The 23,291-nt window shown below is 39.2% G+C and overlaps 1 long non-coding RNA gene across 2 annotated transcripts in view; it reads right to left on the minus strand.

Moving 5' to 3' along the window:
- Nucleotides 1–22,938, minus strand: part of LOC119865899 — a 152,882-nt gene extending 129,944 nt beyond the window's left edge. For both annotated transcript variants that reach the window (XR_005378367.1, XR_005378366.1), the window contains exon 1: nucleotides 22,820–22,938. This is a non-coding gene — a long non-coding RNA (uncharacterized LOC119865899). The remainder of the gene's footprint in view (nucleotides 1–22,819) is intronic.
- Between the last annotated feature and the right edge of the window lie 353 nt (nucleotides 22,939–23,291).

Here is a 23,291-nt window from a genome sequence, read left to right on the forward strand (position 1 = left end):
GAAGAATCTGTACACTTGTTTTGTTTGTGCTTTGATTAGATCTTATTTTACTTTTGTGCCATCAGGACTCTAAATTTTGAGATGCTGTTTAAAATGTTTAAATTATTTGCATTATCATCACTGATCTCCATATACTGTAATGGTATGTACAACAAAACTATAGTTATAAATATAGCTTTGAAATATTTCAGGATACTTAAATTCATAGTGTAAAATATCAAACAGCTTATACCTAATGTCATTTTTTCAGAGGATCATATAAGCATATTCATTTCTTTTATCTGAAGACAGACAGAAATTCATTTATTTCCATAGAGAAGTTATTTTTCCTAAACATAAAGAAATAAACTCTCATGTATCTCTCTATGTAAAATGTAATAAAAAAAATTTCAAAAAATATTATATAAAATAATGACTCTTGAGATTTCTAAAGAAGATCCATAGTTAGAATACATATTATGTTGCAATTTAGAACCAACATAGGTATACATATACTTAACATGTATATGAAAATTCTCTTTCAAAATACTTAACCTTACATGATACCTTTTGGTATTTCTATTCTATCCTATTTAATTTTTAAAAACTAGCTGGTTTTGAATAACTAAATTGATTTTCTCAACCACTGATGGGTCATCAATGATTCATGATGTGCAGTTTTTCAAGGCTAAAATAGTGGACTCAAGAGTTCACAACTTTCACCATTAGATCCTAGTAATGGCAGGTTACTTAGAGAGGCTACTGTTCATAAGGAGAGAAGGTCCATAAAAACTGTCACCTCAGGCATCCAAGGAAGGCATCAAGTCATTGTGGGGTACACTCACCACATTTTCTGAGGATAGTGACCTCTTGATTAATTACTTTCCAAATTGCTCATTAAAACTTGGCTTTGCAAAACTAGGCCTTGGTCCAGTTATTGCTGCCAGATTTCTTGTTTACACTGAACTCAGTGTGTTAGGTTATTGCCTCACTGAAAAGCACCTTAGACAAGGAAAAAAGGTGAATCAAAGCAAGAAATCAGATTCCTAGCATCATTACAGGGTACACTCTGGCAAAGAATTAGTGAACACTAAATGTCTATAGGTGAAATCTAGCAGCCTGCTGACAAAATAATTCTATAGCAAGTAGACCATAAGTTTAATATAGTGTGATTAGTCTGCTCTGCTTTCTCCTGGCAGTCGCTGACAGGCACTGGTAGTCACTGGTAACTTGAAACATCTCTTAAAGAGGTTCCAAGATGAACATTTTCTATATTCCTAAATTAAGAGGTAGGGTAAAGCATTTTTGCAAGTACACTGATACACATTTCATCCTTGCATAAACATATTTCTGCCCCCAAATCATGTGGTTCTAGATCCCTGTTTCAATTCAGTTGACTATCGGCACATTTCTTTCTTAATTTGTTGAAATTGGAAGATAAGTTTTATGAAGTCTTGTCTAAATTCACACAGGATCAAGTACATAACTTAGGGTAGTTCAAGGATGTCTACCTTACAGTCATGCACTGCAGCTACTGAAACCACCAATCAGTACTAAGAGGCACCAAGTTCTGGTCTTGCTGTCAAATCAATATGTATCTAACTCACAGGGAAGCTTTAGCTTCCTTATGTCTAACAAAATCAGCTCTATGTAAGTTCATTTCCTCCTGATTCTGTAATAATAGGAAAACAACTTTGAACCTCACACTTAATTTAATATAGTTTGTTCATTAATTGTTTCTCATATGTTTATTTCTTCTCTTCAAAGACCTTGAGTTATTCACATGTTGGAGTTTTATCTCATATTTTTCTTGTTTCATCTCTTGCCTCCATTAGGCAATGGTACGCACCTAGCACCTGTGGTCTGACCAGTTGACTTCTGAGCTTATCTGGTGTGCACCAGTGGAGAGCTGAGTAGAGTCTAGGACAGGAGCAGATTCTGAAAGTGTGGCCCTAAATGGCCAGGGAACCTTACACTTCTAGAATTACACATCAGCATAAAAGTTGTCTTTGATCCACTGTAGTCTTAGAAAGCAAATGGCTGCAATATTGTAATATCAAGTTCACGTACCAGGCCATAGCATGCTTGTGGGCAAGTGCCTAATAAAAGTTATTTGAAAAAGAGTATAAACCTTTGGGCCTGGGGATCCCTGGGTGGCTCAGCGGTTTAGCGCCTCCCTTCGGCCCAGGGCATGATCCTGGAGTTCCAGGATCGAATCCCACATCAGGCTCCCTGCATGGAGCCTGCGTCTCCCTCTGCCTATGTCTCTGCCTCTTTCTCTGTGTATGTGTGTGTGTCTCATGAATAAATAAATAAAATCTTAAAAAACAACAACCACCACCTCTGGGCCTTTTAAATTATTTCTAGGAAATAGGATGTTATTTTACACCAGTTAACTTCCAAATATCTTAGGATTTGATGTAGGTCTAAACAGAAAACCAATTTTTAATCCTTATGTCAGTTTTTGAGATACATTTTTGTGTACAGGCAACACAGTGGGTGTCCTCCTTTCAGATATATATGGTAGAAGTACTTACTTGTCACATGGATTCAAAATGCAACACCCTTCTATGGGCTGAAAAGTTACTATATACATAGTATAGGGAAGCCTTTCCTGTGCCTTATGTCCCCAAACACGATTAACTGGTATAAAAATAGAATATACGCCAAATGATAAACTTGGTGATTTATTTAGTTTTATATTTACTGACACTCATACTTAAAGAAAATTTCTTCATTGAGCAAGAAGAAAATAAACCAAATATAGTACATGTAGGGGTGGAGAAAATGAATCGGACATTTTTCCTAGAGCCTGGCTTTGACTATTATATTTCTAATTATAGAGCTATGGACAGGGTTGTTTTAGGCTGGAATGCAAAATGTGAGTGAGAAGAGATCATTTCCTGCGTAGAGCCAGATCATTTTCTTTTTCTTTTTTTTTTTTGAAGATTTATATTTAAATTCATGAGAGACAGTGAAAGAGACAGAGGCAGAGACTTAGGCTGAGGGAGAAGCAGGCTCCTTGTAAGGAGCCCGATGTGGGACTCGATCCCAGACCCCGGGATCACACCCTGGGCCAAAGGCAGACGCTCAACCACTGAGCCACCCAGGTGTCCCTAGATCATTTTCTAAAGTAACATTAATCTTTCTTTTTTTTTTTTTTCCTATCAAGACATAAAGCATGGATGCTTTTTATTTTGATTATATAGGTTTCCAGATAATTGAATTAGAAATGCAGAAACATGGTCTGATGTTGATAAGCCAGCATGATCTGGCTGATTACATCTTCCTTAGGTAATTTTCCCTTCTGTGACCAATGCTAACCATGCTAGAGGAGTCACATAACTCACGTTCTTTCTTTGACTTCCTGATCTTTCATTTCATCTAAATGGCTTAGTTAGAACACTGAGGCTCCCACCTGGACCAGCTAAACAGCACTGGGATGAGGCTCTAATTTTCAAACCTAGAGCCTCATGGTTTTACACTCAGCCCCAGAGAGAAGACAGGTTGTCCTCCCAGGAAAAGCTGTGGCCTGGCAATAGGTTCACAAGGTCAGTCAGGTTCTGACATGTTAGAGAGTCTTCAACCAGATGTCTGAATGAACTTTCCTGAATATGGCAGTGGTATGTAGAAGGAGTGTTGCCTCCAGGCCATCTGCAATGTAGAAATCTTGCTGTTGCTTTCAATTTTTTTCTGAATGACGTTTGTTTTTAAAAATGCTCAGACCTTAAGGAACATAAAGGCATTCATTAGAGTTCAGAGACAATTTAAAAATGTTAAACCAGGGCTTCCCTGTCTTCCATCATGATCTCAGGCTGAGAGACCAAACTGCCTACAATAAGACATACCTAAATTAGTTCTGAGTTTCTGATTTCATTTTTATAATAAGAGCTTATTACATGTTGGGCAGAGTTCTGAGCACTTTAAATATTCTCCTGATTTTCCCTCACAGCAAACCTATGAAATAGGCATTATTATTCTCATTTTAAGATGAAAAACTAAGCACCTACTATGTGCTGGGTCCTGGTCCAGGTGCTGGAGTTGAGACTAGTTACCACGTGTAGGAGAAATGGCTTGGAGTTGTTCAACTCAGGTTATTGCTGCCCAGAAGAAGGGTTCTGTTTAGCAGTATGATTTCCTATCTGTTTGTTGCTGTTCATCACACCTTCTAAATCCAAGGGTCACACTCTAGAGAAAGGTGGCAATCAAGAACAAATCTAGATTTGTCCATACTGCCATATCCATATTGTTCAACTGGCTTCAAAGTCAGCCCCTCAGTCAAATACTTGTGCTGTTGACCATTGTCTGGAGTGTCTGCTTCTCCTCAACCATTGGACAAAGATTTCACCCAGTAAACCCAAGAGCAGGTTCATTGTGAGGGAGGTGGGTAGATGTGTTATTTTGGTAAACAAGGAAAGTGAACTGAGACAGTATTGGGTGATTATACCTCTTTCTGTTGGAATACAATAGACTGATCATTTAATAGGAAAACAAAACTTTTGTTCCATGAAAAAATCTAATAAGATGATTTATAACTATGCTATGAATTTCGCTATTAGAGCAAAGCAACTAAATATTTCTGGTGGAGAACGGTTTGAGGGCCTAAATTATCTGGTTTACACATGCAGAATAATCAGTTTTGTCGATTTGTTGATCAGTCACCATATCTCTAGGTGACTGGTACTCATGGACAAAAAGGACTATGAACAATGCTAGTGTGGAATGAAAAGGAAAAAAAAAAACCAGAACTTTAATGGTGCTCTAGAATGAAACAAGAAGTTGGTGCAGTGACCAGACTTTTCTATATAACTTAAATATATTTTTATCTTATTACATAGCATCTAAGTAAACTATTTACAGCCAATATCTCCAAACTGTAGAGATGTCTTAAGCAAGCAAACTGCAGAAGTTTAATTTTTATAGACTAAAATGTATCTATTTATAATGCTGAAGAAAGCATTGTGAAATAAGTAAGAATTGGGAAGTGTAATGAATAATGGAGGTATTGACTACATTCCACAAAAGAATGAATTAATAGAAAATAAATACAATTTTTTATTGTTAAGCATGTACTAGGAAAGATGATATTTGCACTAGGAAAAATGTCATCAAGCCATTTATTGTGTAGCCAGTACCTTAAATCTGGTAGACACAGAACTCTAAATATATTTAAATCTCTCTATATTTATTGAAAAGTTACATTTCTATGCATAATGATGTCAGCTCTCCAAAGCGCCCATTCTATTTCCCTTTCAGGTTGTTTTATTTGCATTATCTTATCATTCATGTTATTTACAATACACTTTACGCAATATAAATTAAGGCAAAATTTTTGGTCAAGATGTAATTAGTAGACTGACTTCAGGTGAAGCTGGATAAGAGACTTTGCGCTTATAGTTTCAGAAGAGTTCAAAATTTAACAATTGTAAGGCATATTTTAGATTTTTACCTGTCCCATTATAATGAACAAGAAGCTATTCTTTAACCTAAATCCATTTTGAGAATAATTAAAACCAATAAACATCATTGTCCTGAATTAAATGTTGTCCGTCCAACCCTCTTACTCTTTCTGAAGGAACAGCATTTTTAAAGTGCTTTTTGTAACATAAGAAAGGAATGGAACAATTCCTGTAACTGTAGGGAATAGTTGTATATTAAATACTCTGACAGGTATGGAAAGTTATTTTGACAACATGTGACAGAAAAGGTCCATAAAAATCATAGCAAAATGTCAGAAAGCACAAACATTTGGGGTAACTTAGCTTAATGGACAAATCATCCCACATATACAGGTTTAAGCCCCAGAAGGTAAAAGACATGTTCAGAGAGATGGCCCAAGCAATCCAGAAAAGAGGAAGTTAACTTCAGTACTCTCTGTCTCAGAAAACAGAAGTGAGAGTCTTGGTTTAGAGGCTCTCAACAAAATGATATTGAATTATTTGAAAAACTAACATGTTTAGAACATGTTCCCCCATAATGATAGATGAATGAGGTTTATTGTAACTGTGAAGTAGTAAGTGACAGACTTTGCATACACCCTCCAAAAAAGATACACCAAGCTACTGCTGATGCCAAATGAAGCATTCTATTTGTCAACAGAGGTATCTATTTGGCACTTAGGCAGTAATGCTTTAGAATCAACTATAGGATAATGAGATTAACATCAGTCTGTCATCACTTTCTCTGCTTTGGCTGGTTAATCCTCAGTGAAGATCTTTTTTCAGTAAAGCATATCCTCTTACCTAATGGATGTTCAAGTAAAACAGAGACCACCTCGCAAAAGTTTGGCAAAAAAGTAAATCCAACCACAAAAATCCAGAAACTGCACTCAAGTTCACAGATAAAACTCACAAGCAGACCTGATAGTTCAAAGGGTTGGCAGAGGGGAATTTAGTCAACCAGGGCAAAATAAAGGTTAGTTTGAGTCTCCGTTTTAAAATAAGATTGAGCATTCTCTACAATACTGATGATAATACCAATATTAAAATATTACTAGGAAACTTGTTTCAAAAATAAAAAAATTCACATATTGTTTTCCTATTCTGAATGGAAAACAAAAGGAGTATCATTAATTCTTGCTACACATATGATTCAAAAACTCTTATATTTTCAAATGTACTGTGTTAGTAGGCTGTATTTTAAAATTTAGGATTCTGAAGCTGTATTTGGACCTTCAGCTGTTTAGGGCTATAGACAAAGCTGTGGAAATTAGGCCCACTTGAGCCCAAATAATAAAGATCTATTCACAGAACCTATTTACTGAGATGGCAGCCCAGTTTGCTCACTTAGCTATGCCATCCAGCATCTCTCCAGCTGTCAGGCCACATTGGTAGTGGATGGTATCACCCTCCATACTGCTCAGCCTCATCAGAGCACCATCCCCTGATTCTGTAATTTCTTGGAATCACTGGGTACTCAGGAAGATATGGGTTTGGCTTTAAAAGCATCCCCTTCCCAAGCCATAGATGATGAATCTGGGAGGTTTAGAACATCTCAAACTTCTTTTCTTTCAAAACAACTTGAATAAAACTTAAAGTCAGCAAAAAAGAGGCTATTACAAACAGAGGAGAAAAACTAGAACTGTCGTGCTTAACCACGTTTTGGCCATAGATTCCTGTAAGAACTTGATTAAAGCTATAGACTCTCTTCCAAAAAAGGGGGGAAAAAAGGAAAGAAAAAAGAAAGGATACATGTTGCCCATGTTTCACACAAATTTCAAGGGAGAAATCATTGATGTTCTGAATCTCATCCAGAATACAAATGAAGTCAATAGTGCCTCCGTCATTTTTCTCAGGTCCCTTGTTAACTTTGAATTGTTTGTCTAATCCAGGTTCCAGCTGGTGCTGGCCCTTGGCTGGGCCAGTGGGCCTGGGACACTGTCAAGCAGGAGATGAGAGGAGGGCACAGACCCTGGGCTCCTCCTCTCTGTCTCCTAATCAACAGTCCTTGTAGCCAGTCCAGAGGCTGTGCCAGCTATGACTGTCTTCTACTCAATGGGGATAATTCACATACAATTTCTATTCAACGCTTCCAGTATTTCTTTCCAGTGCTAAGGACATGTCCAACAAGAAATCAAGTTCTACTTGATTCTACTGAATCAAGTTGCAGTAAAAATACAATTAAAAGCACATACTATAATGTGCTTGTGTCCAATTGACATTTCTGACAAATGTCTCAACTGTTTAACAAACACCGAGGAGAAGCTGAAAACACCCAAAAGGCACTCATCCAATTTGCACTAGCCTGTAAGTGCTGGCAAACATCAGTGTCTGGGAAGGCTTTTAATATTATTGATAGCTTATTCAAATAGGCTGGAGTGGTCCCACAGGGCCTGAATCACTACTAGTGCTAAGGACTAAGCCACTTATAAAGCAAAGATGGGGAGAATGTGCTCAGAAGTAAGTGTTCTGCAATGTCTAAATCAAAATGGCCCTTCTAAGCATCTATGATGTAACCAGAAGGCAATAATAACCCTTTCTTCCAGTTATCCAACTCAACTAGCTCCAAGAATGCCTTGAAAGCCAAATGCCTGATGACTTCCTTTAAGAAAGAAAATATTGTAAATAGGTAATGTGCTGTTTCAGGAGACTTTAATAGCCATAATGGTCACAGGAAATATCACAGTCTTAAAATTTGTTCTTGTAGATGTATCACATGTCCTTGTTCTTGTAGATACATCACATGTCCTTGTTGAGCACAATGATGTCAGGGAAATAGAAAAAGACATTGTACAAAAGGAAAGGAAGGGCAGAAGAGAAATGGAAATTCTGAAAGAAGAGCTTACATTGGAGGAGAGAGAGCTAAAGAAGTAAGGCAGGTGCCTCACACTGGTCAGGGAGGAAAGGGTACTGGCATGCCTGGAGTTACACTCTCAGCTACTGACAACTTCAAGGCTCAGGACCCCTTGGTGGAGAAGGTAAAAGAACACAAATATATGAGGTTACAGAATGGTGCCTCTGATTCATTTTTCAAAATGTTTGTCTATGTGTATTCGACATATATGTAACACACACATATATATCTATATATATGTATTTATTTTGTGGGAGGATGGAGATAAGAGGGCAGACTGAAGAAAGAAGAGCTTAAGTTAGTATTAAAAAAAAAAGAACATCAATTAGTTGGAACTTGTTTGAAGAGTTTTAAGGGGCTTTTGCACAATCTGGATAGAAAAAAGCAATTTATATGCTTTTGGGCAAAATATTTGGATAAAGATCCAAGAAGGGACAGTAAGCACCTGATTCTACTAGTACAAAACACCCTTAGTGCTCTTCACAGTGAAGACACTGAAAGTTTCAAAGACTGATATCCTCAAACTATAGGAACATAAAGACAGGCTGGGTTCTGCTTATCTCTCTGGCAATCAATTTTTTTCTACCTCATTGCTCATTAGGCTCTGGATCAGGAACTAATCAGAAAAAATAAAAGGAGGAGAAACTCAAATCAGGCCATTTGTGAGCAGATCTGGCTGAAAGATGGATGGGGAGGAGATTTAAACTATCATAAAGTTTGGTTATTATCTGTGGGGTTCAATTATCGTTGGCATCTCAGCTCCCAGGAGAAGCAGTAATTGAGAGCCAGTTATAGAAATTAAAATCATAAGATGGGGAGGGTGTCGGCGTTCTGAATGGCAGCTTTTGATCGGCAGATGGGCTTGGTTTTAAGAGGCCAGTTGGCAGGGTTGTGTGTCTCCTGACATTCATCTGTCAGAGGATGCAAAGCAGAAAAAGCTCATTTGTATTTCCATGTCAGAATCACCAGGATGACTCTGACACCCCTTCTTAGATGATGAAAATAGTGAGAAGCTCATGATAACGAGAGTAGCAATACCAGGCAGAGGTAGGAGTCCAGATGCAGAGCTCTCACTTTGGAAGTGAAACCGAACTTGGGCTACGCTAAAACTCAAGATAGGGGTATGTCTTGTAGAGAAAGACGTAGTCCTCAGCCTTGGGGCTAAGGGGAGGCTTTTCTAGAGTCTCAAAACACAAGGACCTAGGTCTGATAACTTGTAGTTTGTCTAAAAAGCTATGTAATGATTTACTATCATGGAGAGATACTTGGGATAAATTGTGTTAGCTGACAAAAGCAACTTATAAAACAGTTTATTAAGTGATTCCATTGTTTTGTGCACAATATGTGTGAAAAGATGGAAATGTGGGAGAGAACATGCAAAATGCAGACAATGATCACACTTAGGAGGCGGGATTATGGATGGCTTTTATATTCTTCTGTTTGCTTAACTAAATCTTTAAATTTTCCAACATTGAACACATTTGTTGTGTGATAAAAATATTTTAATAACATATTCATATTAAAATGTATTTTAATGCATCTTAGATACAATATTTTTAACATATTAATCAGGAGTCACATAGTCAAGGTCTTGAACCTATTAGAATAAACAAGCAATTTCATAATTGATTACTAAAAACTCCTAAGTGGATGCTCCAGACCTCTTCAAGGAAAGTCAGGAGGACTGCAATGTAAATTTCAGTTACTACAATATATTTACAAGAATGTTTTTTTTTAATAATAAATTTATTTTTTATTGGTGTTCAGTTTGCCAACATACAGAATAACACCCAGTGCTCATCCTGTCAAGTGCTCCCATCAGTGCCTGTCACCCATTCACCCCCACCCCCCGCCCTCCTCCCCTTCCACCACCCCTAGTTCGTTTCCCAGAGTTAGGAGTCTTTATGTTCTGTCTCCCTTTCTGATATTTCCTACCCATTTCTTCTTATATTCCCCAAATAAATGAGAACATATAATGTTTGTCCTTCTCCGATTGACGTATTTCACTCAGCATAATACCCTCCAGTTCCATCCACGTTGAAGCAAATGCTGGGTATTTGTCATTTCTAATGGCACTCTGGAAAACTGTGTGGAGGTTCCTCAAAGAGTTAAAAATAGACCTGCCCTACGACCCAGCAATTGCACTGTTGGGGATTTACTCCAAAGATACAGATGCAATGAAACGCCAGGACACCTACACCCCGATGTTTATAGCAGCAATGTCCACAAGAGCCAAACTGTGGAAGGAGCCTCAGTGTCCATCGAAAGATGAATGGATAAAGAAGATGTGGTTTATGTATATTTACAAGAATGTTAAAGACCTGCTAACTACTTACAAACTCATGGAATCTGTAATTAAATGTACTCTAGTCATTGCTTCAAGAGTAAACTTAGGGTTGCCAATGGTTTTCTTCTTACTTGAGAAGATAAAATATCCAGGACTTTAAAAAAAAAAATAGCAAATGAAGGTAAGAATTCCCCAATTCTTGGCATCAAGAGTGTTGAGTGGATATGTTCCTCATGTTCTACTTTTGATGGATTTAATTCCACTGTTTTGCTAAGTGGGTACAGAGAATTCCTGCAGAGTAATGCTAGTCAGCACCCCCACTTTAAAGTGTTTGTTTCCACTTCTGCTTTCTAGTCATCTAGACGCTCCATGTGAGGTAGCAAAGATTGGTTCTGGAGAAGAGATGTTCTAGAGTGGATTATGGATGCCAGTAAGGAAGTTTCTATAGCTATACGATGGTGAACAGCTTGATAGAATGGATGCCATAGCAATAGATATGACCGGGCTAAATTTGAGAGACAAAAATAGTGAGGATTTTCACTTGACTTCACATTACAGTCATTTCCAAAAGCAACAAAAGTAGCAATAACAATAGACAACTACTCTGTACCAGGCCACTAGTGCACTAGATATTTTATATATATTCTCTTGCAAACTCACAACAAAGTTGCCCAGTAGAAATCAGTGGCTTCATTTTATAGACAAGGAAGCTAAGGCTGAGGAATGTCAAGCTTATATGCTGGGAGTATTATGGAGGTGCTTAAATGTATGATTCTGGGGTCAAACACTGAGTTCTTCTCTCAACTTCTTCACTTGCTATCAGGGTGACATTAAGTAAAAATATCTAACCTCTTTGATCTTCAGTTTCCTAACCTGTAAAATAGAGATGATAACTGGGTCTATTACACAGGGGACTGCTATGGGGGTAAAATGAAGTAAGGAGAGACTGTAATGCTATCGGCTTGGCACTAGCCACAGTCTTCAACAGGTGTTGATTCACTTCTCATTCTGTGGAAGAGGGGATAGCAAGTCCAGGTCAGGCTGTGTCAAAGCTCTTCCTATTCCAAAAACATACCCAATATACATACTGTAGCCACTGTTCAAAAGACTTCCAACTTTTATTCTGATCATTTCATAGTCAAGAAAATTATTCCCCATTCTCACACAGTACTCACAGAGGCAGAGTGTTCACCTGCAGTTTCTATAGAGTTAAGAAAAAATAATGCTGAAGTGAATATTTTATGAGGATTGAGACCAAATTTAAAAACTTTAAGTACTGTTTGGGATAAGTGTGATCAAATTGCAAAATCTTACATGCTGTTTCGGGTAAGTGTGCTTTTAAGAGATAAAACTATGGTAGAGATACTGTCTAAGGTCCTATTAGAGTCTGTTGAGTGTCCAATGTGAAAGCGGTTGCATACTATGATTGCATTAAAAAATCATAACTGTCTCTTAGAGGTTAGAAAAGGAAAACTAAACTTTCTAAATGCTACTTGAGATTACAGTAAAAACATACATTTTCTAACCTGAAAGCTGAACTAAGTTGCATTTGTTTTCTTCAGCAGAATATGTTGCTGTTAACTGTAATGTCAGGTTTATCTGTCAAATATGTCCAGAAGGCATCATCATTTCTATTGCATGTTATAGGTTAATATTCCTGTAATTGCAGTGCCATAAAAGCTTATTAAAGTTCTCCTTTTGGTTTAAAAAAAAAATCCTTTTGCTGGATTTGTTTATATTGCTTGGAAAAACACCTAAGTAAAAGACGAAAATCCTGATATGGGGCAGCCTGAGTGGCTCAGTGGTTTAGCACCGCCTTCAGCCCAGGGCGTGATCCTGGAGACCCAGGATAGAGTCCCACATCGGGCTCCCTGCATGGAGCCTGCTTCTCCCTCTGCCTGTGTCTCTGCCTCTCTCTCTCTGTGTCTCTCATGAATAAATAAAATCTTAAAAAAAAAAGAAGAAAATCCTGATATGTAATTCTATCGCAAGTGGTTTCTGAATAAAGTCCCTAATTTCTTTAGGGTGGTTCAAAGATTACCATTATTTTTGTTTTACTAGTTCGACAAATAAAAAAGAAGTCAACAGACACAGACTTCCAACTTTCCAAATCACTTTTGATTTTTGTCAAAGCACAAACTACACCTATTTAAGCAGCAGCAATTAATCTGTGTGTTTTATGCTCTGCACGTTATCATGTGATGATCTAACATCTGTATTTCAGTGTCCAAAATGTCTGCTCATCTTCCTCAACACCTTATGCACCAGAATCTGAGTAGTCATACCACATATCCCATATTCACATCAACTTGTTACATATTTTATTTTTTAAGTTTATATTTATTTATGTATGTATGTATGTATGTATGTATGTATGTATGTATGTATTTATTTATTTATTTAATTTATCTATTTATGTACTCTCCACTCCCAACATGGGGCTTGACCCAGAGAACAAGAGTACATGCTCTTCCAATTGAGCCAGTCTTACATATTTTGGATAAGTTTTTATTACCCATGTTCTTTCTCATTCTGTCATTTTACCTTTTAGAATTATTTTATTATATTTCCTTATTTAAATGCTTTTCACTTTTTTATATCCTAATGCATTTGTCTTTTGTTTATTTGTTGTTTTGTTTTTATTTTTTTAAGATTGTATTTATTCATGAGAGACACAGAGAGAGAGGCAGAGACATAGGCAGAGGGAGAAACAAGCTCCCTGTAGAGAGCCCCATGCAGAACTACATCCCAGGATCCAGGATCCTGCCCTGAGCCAAAGGCAGATGCTCAACCACTGAGCTACCCAAGCGTCCCTGCATCTGTCATGATGACATGAACATTTAGAAAAATCTTCATGGCCTTCACACCTGGCATACATACATTACTTTGCTTATTTTCCCTCTCTTCCTTTCTCCTTCCCTCTCTCCTTTCCTTCCTTTTCTCCCTTTCCTTTCCTTTTCTTTTCTTTTATATTGAGATTGCATTTTTTAGAGCAGTTTTAGATTCACAGCAAAACAGAGGTAAAGGTACAAAGATTTCCCATATGCCCCTGCCCCCCCTTACACATGTATGGGGCTCCCCCATTATCAACGTCCTCCATCAGAGTGAGGCATTTGTTATAACTGATGACCAATATGGACACATCATAATCACCTAAAGTCTACAGTTTATGTTATGGGTCACTCTTGGTGTTGTATGCTCTATAGGTTTGGACAAATATATGACAAATATCTATTAAATGGTATTTCTTTTTTTTCTCCAACATTCAATACTATGGCTTATCTGAAATTTATTACAATACAGGTTTCCTCTGCTATCTGAAAGTTTGCTTTACACCACTTACCTTTTACAAAAGACCAATGTTAGTACTTGTTTTCACTAACCAAAAGAAATATGAAGAAGATTACAAAATGGTAATTGCTTTTTCACTTTACACCCTCTTGGCTTACAAAAGGCTTCACAGGAATGCTCTACTTTTGATAGCAGAGGAAACCTGTATTTGATTATAACCAAAATATGTTATTCTTTTTCTTACTGTTTTCTCTTCTTCAAACTGTTATTCTTTTGTTCTAGCAAACTTCACTAAGTAATTGACCTTTCCTTCAAAGTTGTATTGCTTATTTGTGTGTCTTACATTAAGTTCCCTAGATAATCTAAATCAAAATCTAGAATTTCTATACACTTTGTGTCTCTCTACTTTTCAGTCCCATATCATAGAATTTTAATAATGATCATTTGTAATAGATTTATTTTTTTTTTAGGGAGGGAAGATCAGAGAGAGAGAAGGAGAATCTTAAATAGGTTCCACACCTAGCATGGAGTCCAACATGGGGCTCAATCTCAATACCCTGAGATCATGATCTGAGCTAAAATTAAGAGTGGGATGCTTAACTGACTGAACTACCCAGGTGCCCCCATTTTAACAAATTTTTTAATTTGTTAAGCCAAGTTTATCTTGATGACTTCTATTTGTTAAAATTTCAGTTTTGACGTTTTTGATACTTCAGTGTTGATAATTTAACTATCAAATTATCAAATATTATGTGAGACTTTTATTTTATTAGTAGTAAGAATCTTTGTGCCAAAGAAGAGTAGGAATTCCCATGTCAACCAAACAATATATTTTAAATCAGCAAATATTTATTAGGTTCCTATTATTTATTTATAGGTACTTTTCTAAGCTCTAGGGCTGAAAAGATAAGCAAGAATATGCCTCTTTCCACTCCACCACCAAAAGAATGCAATTCAAATTCATAAAGGTTAAAACTAAAATAGAATGCAAATACTTTAGAACAGATCCAGGAAGGCTGCTCCCTCTCATCTCCCCCTCCCCCTACAGGGTCTCACTTACAGGCATCGACACAAAGAAAAGGGCTCCAGAAAGCAAAGGACTCATGAGTATCACTGACATTGAAAGCAACATGCAGCACTCATGTAGATGTAATTGTTCATCACGGTTTTTTTTTTTTATTTTGACAATTCAAATGCTTCTGCACATTATCTCATTTGACTGAATACTCCATTTTCATATGGGTCTAAATTGTGTATGAAATTAAGAGTTCAAGAGGACATAAAAGCCTGGATTTCAAGACATATATTAGGTTAAGAGATATTTCTTCACTGGTGTGGATAAACCCAAGGATTGTCCTGACCAACATCAAATCTGGGTCAGCAACATAAACCAGGCAGAAAATCTTTCATTGTCCAGTTTAGGCTAATATTGTTACTTTAATAAAAGAGTTATGATGTCAGTTTGGAAACACAATGGGGTAGCAGCTGTGCTCCAGTGAAAACATCCCTACAATTTCCATCAACATAGATAAGCTCTTACACAATGCAAAGTAGATGTATACAAGAGCTACAAATGGAAAGAATTGGTTTTCTTTCTTTAAAGATTTTATTTATGTATTCATGAGACACAGAAAGAGAGTGAGGCAGAGACACAGGCAGAGGGAGAAGCAGGCTCCATGCAGGAAGCCTGACATGGGACTTGATCCCAGATCTCCAGGATCCAGGCCCTGGGCTGAAGGTGGCGCTAAACCACTGAGCCACCCGGGCTGCTCCCAAATGGAAAGAATTGTAAGCAGAAGGCAATAAGAAGAAATTACTCTTCTTCTATTATTACATGGACCTCCCACTTACGTATTCATTATTATTTCTTAACATGCATGGTCAAGATTCTAAGGAAAAGTCACTAGACTTTAAAGACATTATGATTATTAATCAACCACAGAAAGAGAAATCACGAGTTTGACCACTGCAACAACTCATCTACTTACTGTGAGCCCTAACACTTCTACCTTCCTGCACTCTTGCCATTTATCATAAAAAGCATATTTTTAATATTGAAGTAACTCAAGTGTTCATTGAGATGAACAAAGAAGATGTGAAATACACACACATATACACACACACACACACAATTCAGCCATAAGAAGGAATGAGATCTTTCCATCTTCTACAGCATGGATGGACCTAGAGGGCATTATGCTAAATGAAATAAGCCAGAGAAAGACAAATACCATGTGATTTCACTTATTTGTGAAATCTAAAAAACAAAACAAACAAAAACCAGAAACAGACCCATAAATATAGAGAACAAACTAATGGTTGCCAGAGGAGAGGGGAGCAGGAAAATGGGCAAAAATGGGTAATGGGGAGTGGGAGGTAAAGGCTTCCAGTTGTGGAAAAGAATAAGTCACAGGAATGAAAGGTACAGCAGAGGGAATATAATGTAATAGTGTTAAATGGTGACAGACGGTAGCTACATTGTGGTAAGCATAGCATAATGTATATATTTATCAAATCACTACCTGCACACCTAAAACTAATGTAACATTGTGTGTCAACTATACTTCAATAACACTTTTTTTAAAAAGTAATGTCTTGAGTCTAACCCCACGTCCACCCCACTCATCGCTATCCTCCATCAAGCATCAGTAAAGCACAGGTATATTTTAAATACTCTATGCCTAGACCTGTGTCACCACACTAATAGTATGTTTGATTCTACTTTGAGTAACTCACATTTACAAGTGTACTCCTGAGCATGACATTTACAATACACAATTCCCTTTGCAACTCCAAATTTTACACAGAAACAAGCTTTCTATAAGTTTCCTGTAATTTTCATGTTTCCTGACTTTTTCTAATATTCCAAATCCACGGTGAATAAGGAATTATCCCAAACATATAATTACCTTATAGATTTTAAGATCTTAAAGATGTATTTGCTTAAGAGTTGATTTATGTTTTTAATAATTTAACAGTTTTGCCTTCTCTTCATCCTGGGTGGTTCATCTTTCATTTGGGGATCCTTTATGCAGTGTGGTTCCTTATTTTTTTATTTTTCTCAAGATGAACACTGTGCACCTGATGGCAATATGCAGCAAAGGCTGACTGTGAGCATGGCTGGACCATCTGGTACCACAACTCAGATGTAATTAATGTTTACTGGGTGAGTACCATGTGTCAGATCCCGAGCAAGGCATTCATGCACATTTGGCTAAATACTCCATGTGTATATGGGGCTAATTCATTAATGGACTATTTTTAAAATTTCTATATATTAACTATGACATATTTTCAGTATTCTGATGTTTCAACTTCTTGGGGTCTTCTTGGGGTCTTCATGACCCAGCAGGTACTGCCCCTCACAGGGTGAGCTAATTTCTAGGGATAAATAATTTGCCTTCCAATGTACCTTTCATATGCAAATCAATCAATCTAGAGCCCATACTCAGACCCTCACACTCAGTGCTGCTGTCCACCTGCCCTCATCACCCCAGGGCCAGGTACTAGACAACTAGGGACAGGCTCTGTGCCCCAAGCTCTTTGAAATTACTCAGTCCTAAACTGGGCCCTGGCTCCCCTGTTTCTTCTCTTGCCTACATTCACCCCTTACTCCCTCCACCTCCATGTGGCCCTGCATGACGTATGTGCCTCCTGCTTCTAGGGATCTGTGAGCACAATAAATTCCTTCCTTTATGAGAGTCATTTCCATGTCTGCATGTCTTACCATACCTAATTAAAACATCCCACATAATCATAGAATTGGCAGCTAAGATTATTCTGTTTTTCTTTCATCCCACCCTGTGTGTTCAGTAAAAACAAGTTTTAAATTATTTTTGTCATTGGGGAGTGTGGATGGCTCAGTCAGTTAAGCACCTGACTCTTGATATCAACTTATGTCATAATCTCAGGGTCCAGAGTTCAAGACCTGGGGTCAGCTCCACACTCAGTTTAAGATTCTCTTTCTCCCTCTGCCCCTTCTCCGCTCACATGAAAGCATGTGCAAGCTCTCTAAACAAATAAAACTTTTAAGGTCTGGCTGTATGTTAATAATGCTTAATATACATAAGTCCCTTTAGTGTACAACCAAAAAGATTGAATTAATAATTATTTTTTATCATATGAAAGAGAAAGCTCTGATCTATTTGCCAGGTCTCTTCATAGCACACACTGCTTTGCCTGTACATGGGGAAAGACACACACTATTTATTCTTCCCTAAGCAAGCAGAGTGAATGTATATCAGAAGCCCATGAGTGATCTAGCAATAAGGAAGCAGAAACAATGACAGACGGAGGGCTGTATTGCCTGACAAGGTTTTCCTTCTTTCTTTTCATCTTTTTCTTTGTCAAAATGTCAAGATGGCTTTTTTGGTGGGTTACAAAAGTAGACTGTAAGACAACGTCCTAAGGTGTGTGCATGTATACAAACATATATATTCTCTCAGAGATGTACATCTAGACAAGGTCACCACCACTGAATTTGTTTCAGAGGAGTCTACTGAAAGAAAAGCACGTACCTATTAATTCTGGTTTCTGGCAAGTATCTAGTAGGACAAGTACAAGAAATTGAACAAAGCATAAAATTCAAGCAATTTATGATTTGGGATTGTATGAAAGAATCAAGGTATTATGTTGTTATAAATTCTTTCAGTGATCAAAGATTAATGAAAGCTATAATGGAATTTCTTCCATTGTAAACTAGTTTTTGTAATGGCATAACATATTTTGAATAGGGATCTGTAAATAAAATTAAGGACTTAATGCTGGTCTATACCTTTTTTCTATGTCTGACATTTCTGTCAATGTCATAATTTTAAGAACACATTTCCTAACCAGCAGGAGAGTAGAGAACTACTTGATGTGTCTCCATGCCTTCCATGGGAGGATATTCATTCACTTATTCTATGGACATTTATTTATTGAGCAGATTAACTGTGTCATGGACTATCCTTAAGTGGCTAGCAAACAGTAGAGAACAATACAGAAAAAGTCCTTGCACAATGAATCAATAGGGTCAATAAAATTAGATAGGCACAGATTAGCATATTTCATTGATTCGGTTCTTTTTTTTTCACATTTTAGCATCTCTGAAATGGGATGTCTTAATATTGATGGTATCTTAAAACTGCTGATAACTTGGCAGTAGTCACAGCACCATCGTCATTTCTCTGCACATGCACAAATTTGGTCACAGCTATTCATTTTGTTATCACTTCTAAATTATGGGCATTGTTGGCACTACATGTGTTCTGTTTAATTGCCACTTAAACGGTTTTTTAGAAAGATTCCACTATGATTTGGCACTGAAAGAAGATGCTATTGTGTATGCACCACAGCACAGAAACAGAGCAGTGGGACATAAATGTTATATTACTAAGGGAAACATTTGTCTTTGTTTGGCATTTCCATATTACCTTGCAAAGCAAGATCCAAATACTTTACCAGATTGAAAAAAGAAAGACACAGAAGAGGAATCTGTTACAGTTTGTTACCAAGATATATGCAAACCCATTACCTATCACACATTGCTTAGGGAAGCAACACTAATGAAGCAACAAACAGGAAAAAGAATCAAAACCCATGGAAGAGATGGAAGATTGAAAGCAATGAGAAAGTAGTGTGACTGATTCACACAGTGGTCATGGTGGCATGCGTGTTATAATATAATTGGCAGTATTTTGTCTTTCTTCTTATATAACATAAAAATAATGGTATATCTTATAAGCAATGACATTTTAGTTTTGATGAAATATGGAAACAAAAATAGATAGCTAATGAGAAGTTTTATAAATAGAATAGAATACAAAGTAGAAGTTTGTTGATAATGGACAGTTTTAAGTTAATAAAGTATCTATACAAACCCAACTTTAGGCATGCTGTGTGGTATCAATTTGGTGTACTTTTGTAGATCACCAGTCATTTTAAAAAAGTCTACATCTTGGGCAGCCCGGGTGGCTCAGCGGTTTAGCTCCGCCTTCAGCCCAGGGCGTGATCCTGGAGACCCAGGATCAGGACCGAGACCCACATTGGGTCCCACGTCAGGCTGCCTGAATGGAGCCTGCTTCTCCCTCTGCCTCTCTCTCTCTCTCTCTCTGTGTCTCTCATGAATAAATAAAATCTTAAAAAAAAGAAGTCTACATATCTCCTTATCCCCAACGTTTTTGGTACATTTCCCATTCTCATCCAAGAGCGTGACAATGAGCAAACCTCATGTTCTACTTTCCCAACTTTAATTAGTGCTGCTCCAGTTTTTGGCAGTTTAGAGAATTTAGAGGGGAGGTGCTGGGGCTGTATTCTAAACTCAAACCTTCCAACTGCTGTAGGGTAAGGAGTGAAATAATTAGACAGGAGAGTCCATTTGAAATCCCAAAGCGTGCATACGGGACTTTGAGGTTCTTAGCACTAGAGTAACATGAGTAAAATGCCAACTACAAGGATATGTTTCCAGGCAGCATATGGCCTGAGCTCAAAAATGCATCTATTTCTCTTTAGGCTTGGTACTTCGAATTATTTTGGAACCAGAGAGAGTTGAAAACTATACCAAGGGAGACAGAAAACACACACACACACCCCTAGGGAGGAGAAATGATAAAACAATGGCTGTCGATTATAACACACACAATTTTTTAGGCACAGCTTCAAAGCTCACTGTGTCACAAGTGTGACATCAGTTTTTGATACCATTCAGCCAGTGACAACTGTGTTAGTGTAAAAGTGAGTAATCAAATCATAAACAGGTGTGTGACCACACCCATCACCAAGGTAACAGGTAAATGGGTTTCTATACGGTGAACACATTATCTTCAATAGTGTTGCTAATGGGCTACACCATGTACATGGCATTTCACACTATGGGGAAGGCCTACTTCCTGCTCCTAGGACCCTATGTTAATTCCCTTTCTGGTCAGCAGTGGAGAATCAAAGAATTCCCTGGACTAATACCACTGTCCCCAGCAAGCAACCTTGTTTCAGTTTTTCCTTTTAAATAGGCTGGCCTGTGTCAGGAATTCTCTGACAGTTGGTACAGGAAGATGAGTGTGCCAGTGTGAACACTGCAGGGGATGTATTGCTGCCAACTGGTGGTGTGTACTTATATGTGCAGAGCTAAAACAGACTTGGATGACTGAGAGGGTAGAGATTGCTCCTTAAGTGGCAGTGAGGGAAACACTTGGCTACTTGTCTTCCAGAACCCACTTCTCTGAAAGGACAAGGAGTTTATATGTCTGGAGATATGTGTCTGATATACATGCTGGGGACTGAGGCTTAAGGGGGAATCTGGGGAGTTCTTCATGTTGCCCTTTGGTGAAGGGAATACTTGCTGGGCACAGGCATGGTGTTGAGTTCCTGGAGGGAGAAACAGTCTATAAAGGACTTGAATATAAGAGGCCAGTAGACACAGTATTTCCTACTACATTATAATATGGCAAGTCTACTTCAGGAGGGGCTGGGAGATAGCATACAGTAGTGGTAAGGAGCATGGGCAGGGAATCAAATAGATCCAGGTTCAAATCCCACCTCTATCATTTACTTGACATATAATCTTGGGAAAATTATATATCTCCTTAGTCCCTGAAACAGGGTGAGTCATCAGGTAGACTATGAGATTTAAAGTAACAATATATGTAAAAACTTAGTGATACATCTGGCACATAGTATGTGCTCCGTATTTGGACACTACTGTGTCACCACTAAGGAAGTTTCTTTCTCTTTATAATATAAATGCTCTTACAGGAGTTATGTTCCTGGTGTCGAGTAAATCTTATGGACCAGAACAGGATGTCTGGTCAAGTGTCCTTGACTATGGTGTCTCCAGGGCCCATAAATTGGTATTGTGTAGTTGTTTTATAGTATGAATATGTCTTAGTTAGAAATGAATAAAGTAAGCTTGATAATCCACAAATATGATCAGAAACGTTTATTAGAACTAAACAGAATCTACATATATTTATTGAAATCTGCAAATTTTAAGTCAAAGGGATAGCCACGTGAGCTACTTTAAAATAGGCCTGTTCCCGCAATCTTGTGAAAAACTCAGTCTCACTCTAATGATTTCTCTGCATTGGAAGAAGTTTTGTAAAGCAAAAATCCCCAGGTAACCTACCTTATTTTGAAGGTTAAAACTTTCTCCTATCTTCAAGTGGGTAGACGTGTTCTGTATTCTTTGTTCCCACCTCCCACCCTAAGAGCCAGGGCTACAACTTCTCCTCCCTTTCCTGTGCTCCACAGCACCCGCCCAGCACTCAAAAGAAAGCTGAATGGTAGCATATGGTAATAAGAAACTATTCAAGATTTGACAGAAGAAATCATTGGCACCTTGGACACATTGGTGCTTGGGGATCTTTAATTAGAAGGCTGACTTAAATTTTTAAAGCTCTTAGAGTATAGACACTGGTTGCACCCATTCTAGGGAGGGAAGAACATGGGGGCCTGCCGATCACCTGCTGCACTGTTTTCAATCAAAAGCCGTAATGTGTGTGTGTGTGTGGGGGGGGGTCTGGATGCCCTGTATCCGAAGCCCCTCCCTAAGGGGGATTCCCACAGAGGAATTCCCTCAAGAAACGGCCTGTGTCAGGAATGCTGCTTGGGTTAGAAAGTGGCATGGGTTTCTGCATGCCCATGTTCAGAACACAGGCGTGCTCCGACTCTCCGTAAGGGTGCGGGCCTCTGGACCCCCGAGTCCGGCTCCTCAAGTCTTAGCATCAAACTTTGTCCTGGAACAAAACCTCTTTCTACCCGCATGGAGACAGGAGGAGGATGGAGGATGGGGATGCAGCCAGCTGCTGCCCGGAGACAGCCCTCCTCCCCCGCACCCTGCTTCCCTCTGCCCCCACCCTCTTCCTCACGGGGAAAGCAGCCCCGGCGGCGCAGCCCCGCCCAGCCCCACCCACCCGCTCCGGGAGCCGGGAGCTCACAAAGCCACTGGCCGGGCGCAGCGGTGCCCCGGACCAAGGGGCGAGCGAGGCTGAGTACCTTTAGGAAGAGGCCAGGACACCGGCGCCTGGGGAGACCCGCAGCATCGCCCGCCGCCGCCGCCGCCGCCGCCGCCGCCGCGGGAAGCTACTTCGCCGCGCCGAGAGCCCGAGCCGGCGGGGACCGGGCGCCGCCGCCGCCGCCGCCGCCGCCGCCTGCGCTCCCCGAGCCGCGCTCCGCTCGCGGCGCCCCGGCTCTGCCGCCCGGCGACCGCCACTGTCAAGCGGAGCCCCGCCCCCGCGCGCCCGGCGAGCCGCGGACCCCCGGGACCTCCGCCGCCGCGATTGGCTGCGCCCGTGGCTGGCTCCGCCCCCGCGCGCCGCGCCCCTCCCCGCCGGGGGCGCCGGGAGCGGGAGGGCGGGGTCCGGGCTGGGCGAGGCTTCCTGCGGGGCCGGCGCGCGGGGCCTCGGCTCCCGGGGCCTCGGCTCCCGGGCTCTGCGGCGCGGCTCTCCGCGGCCGCCCAGAAGCCGCG

Source organism: Canis lupus, chromosome 25, assembly GCF_011100685.1.
Source record: "Canis lupus familiaris isolate Mischka breed German Shepherd chromosome 25, alternate assembly UU_Cfam_GSD_1.0, whole genome shotgun sequence".
Lineage (NCBI taxonomy): Eukaryota > Metazoa > Chordata > Mammalia > Carnivora > Canidae > Canis > Canis lupus.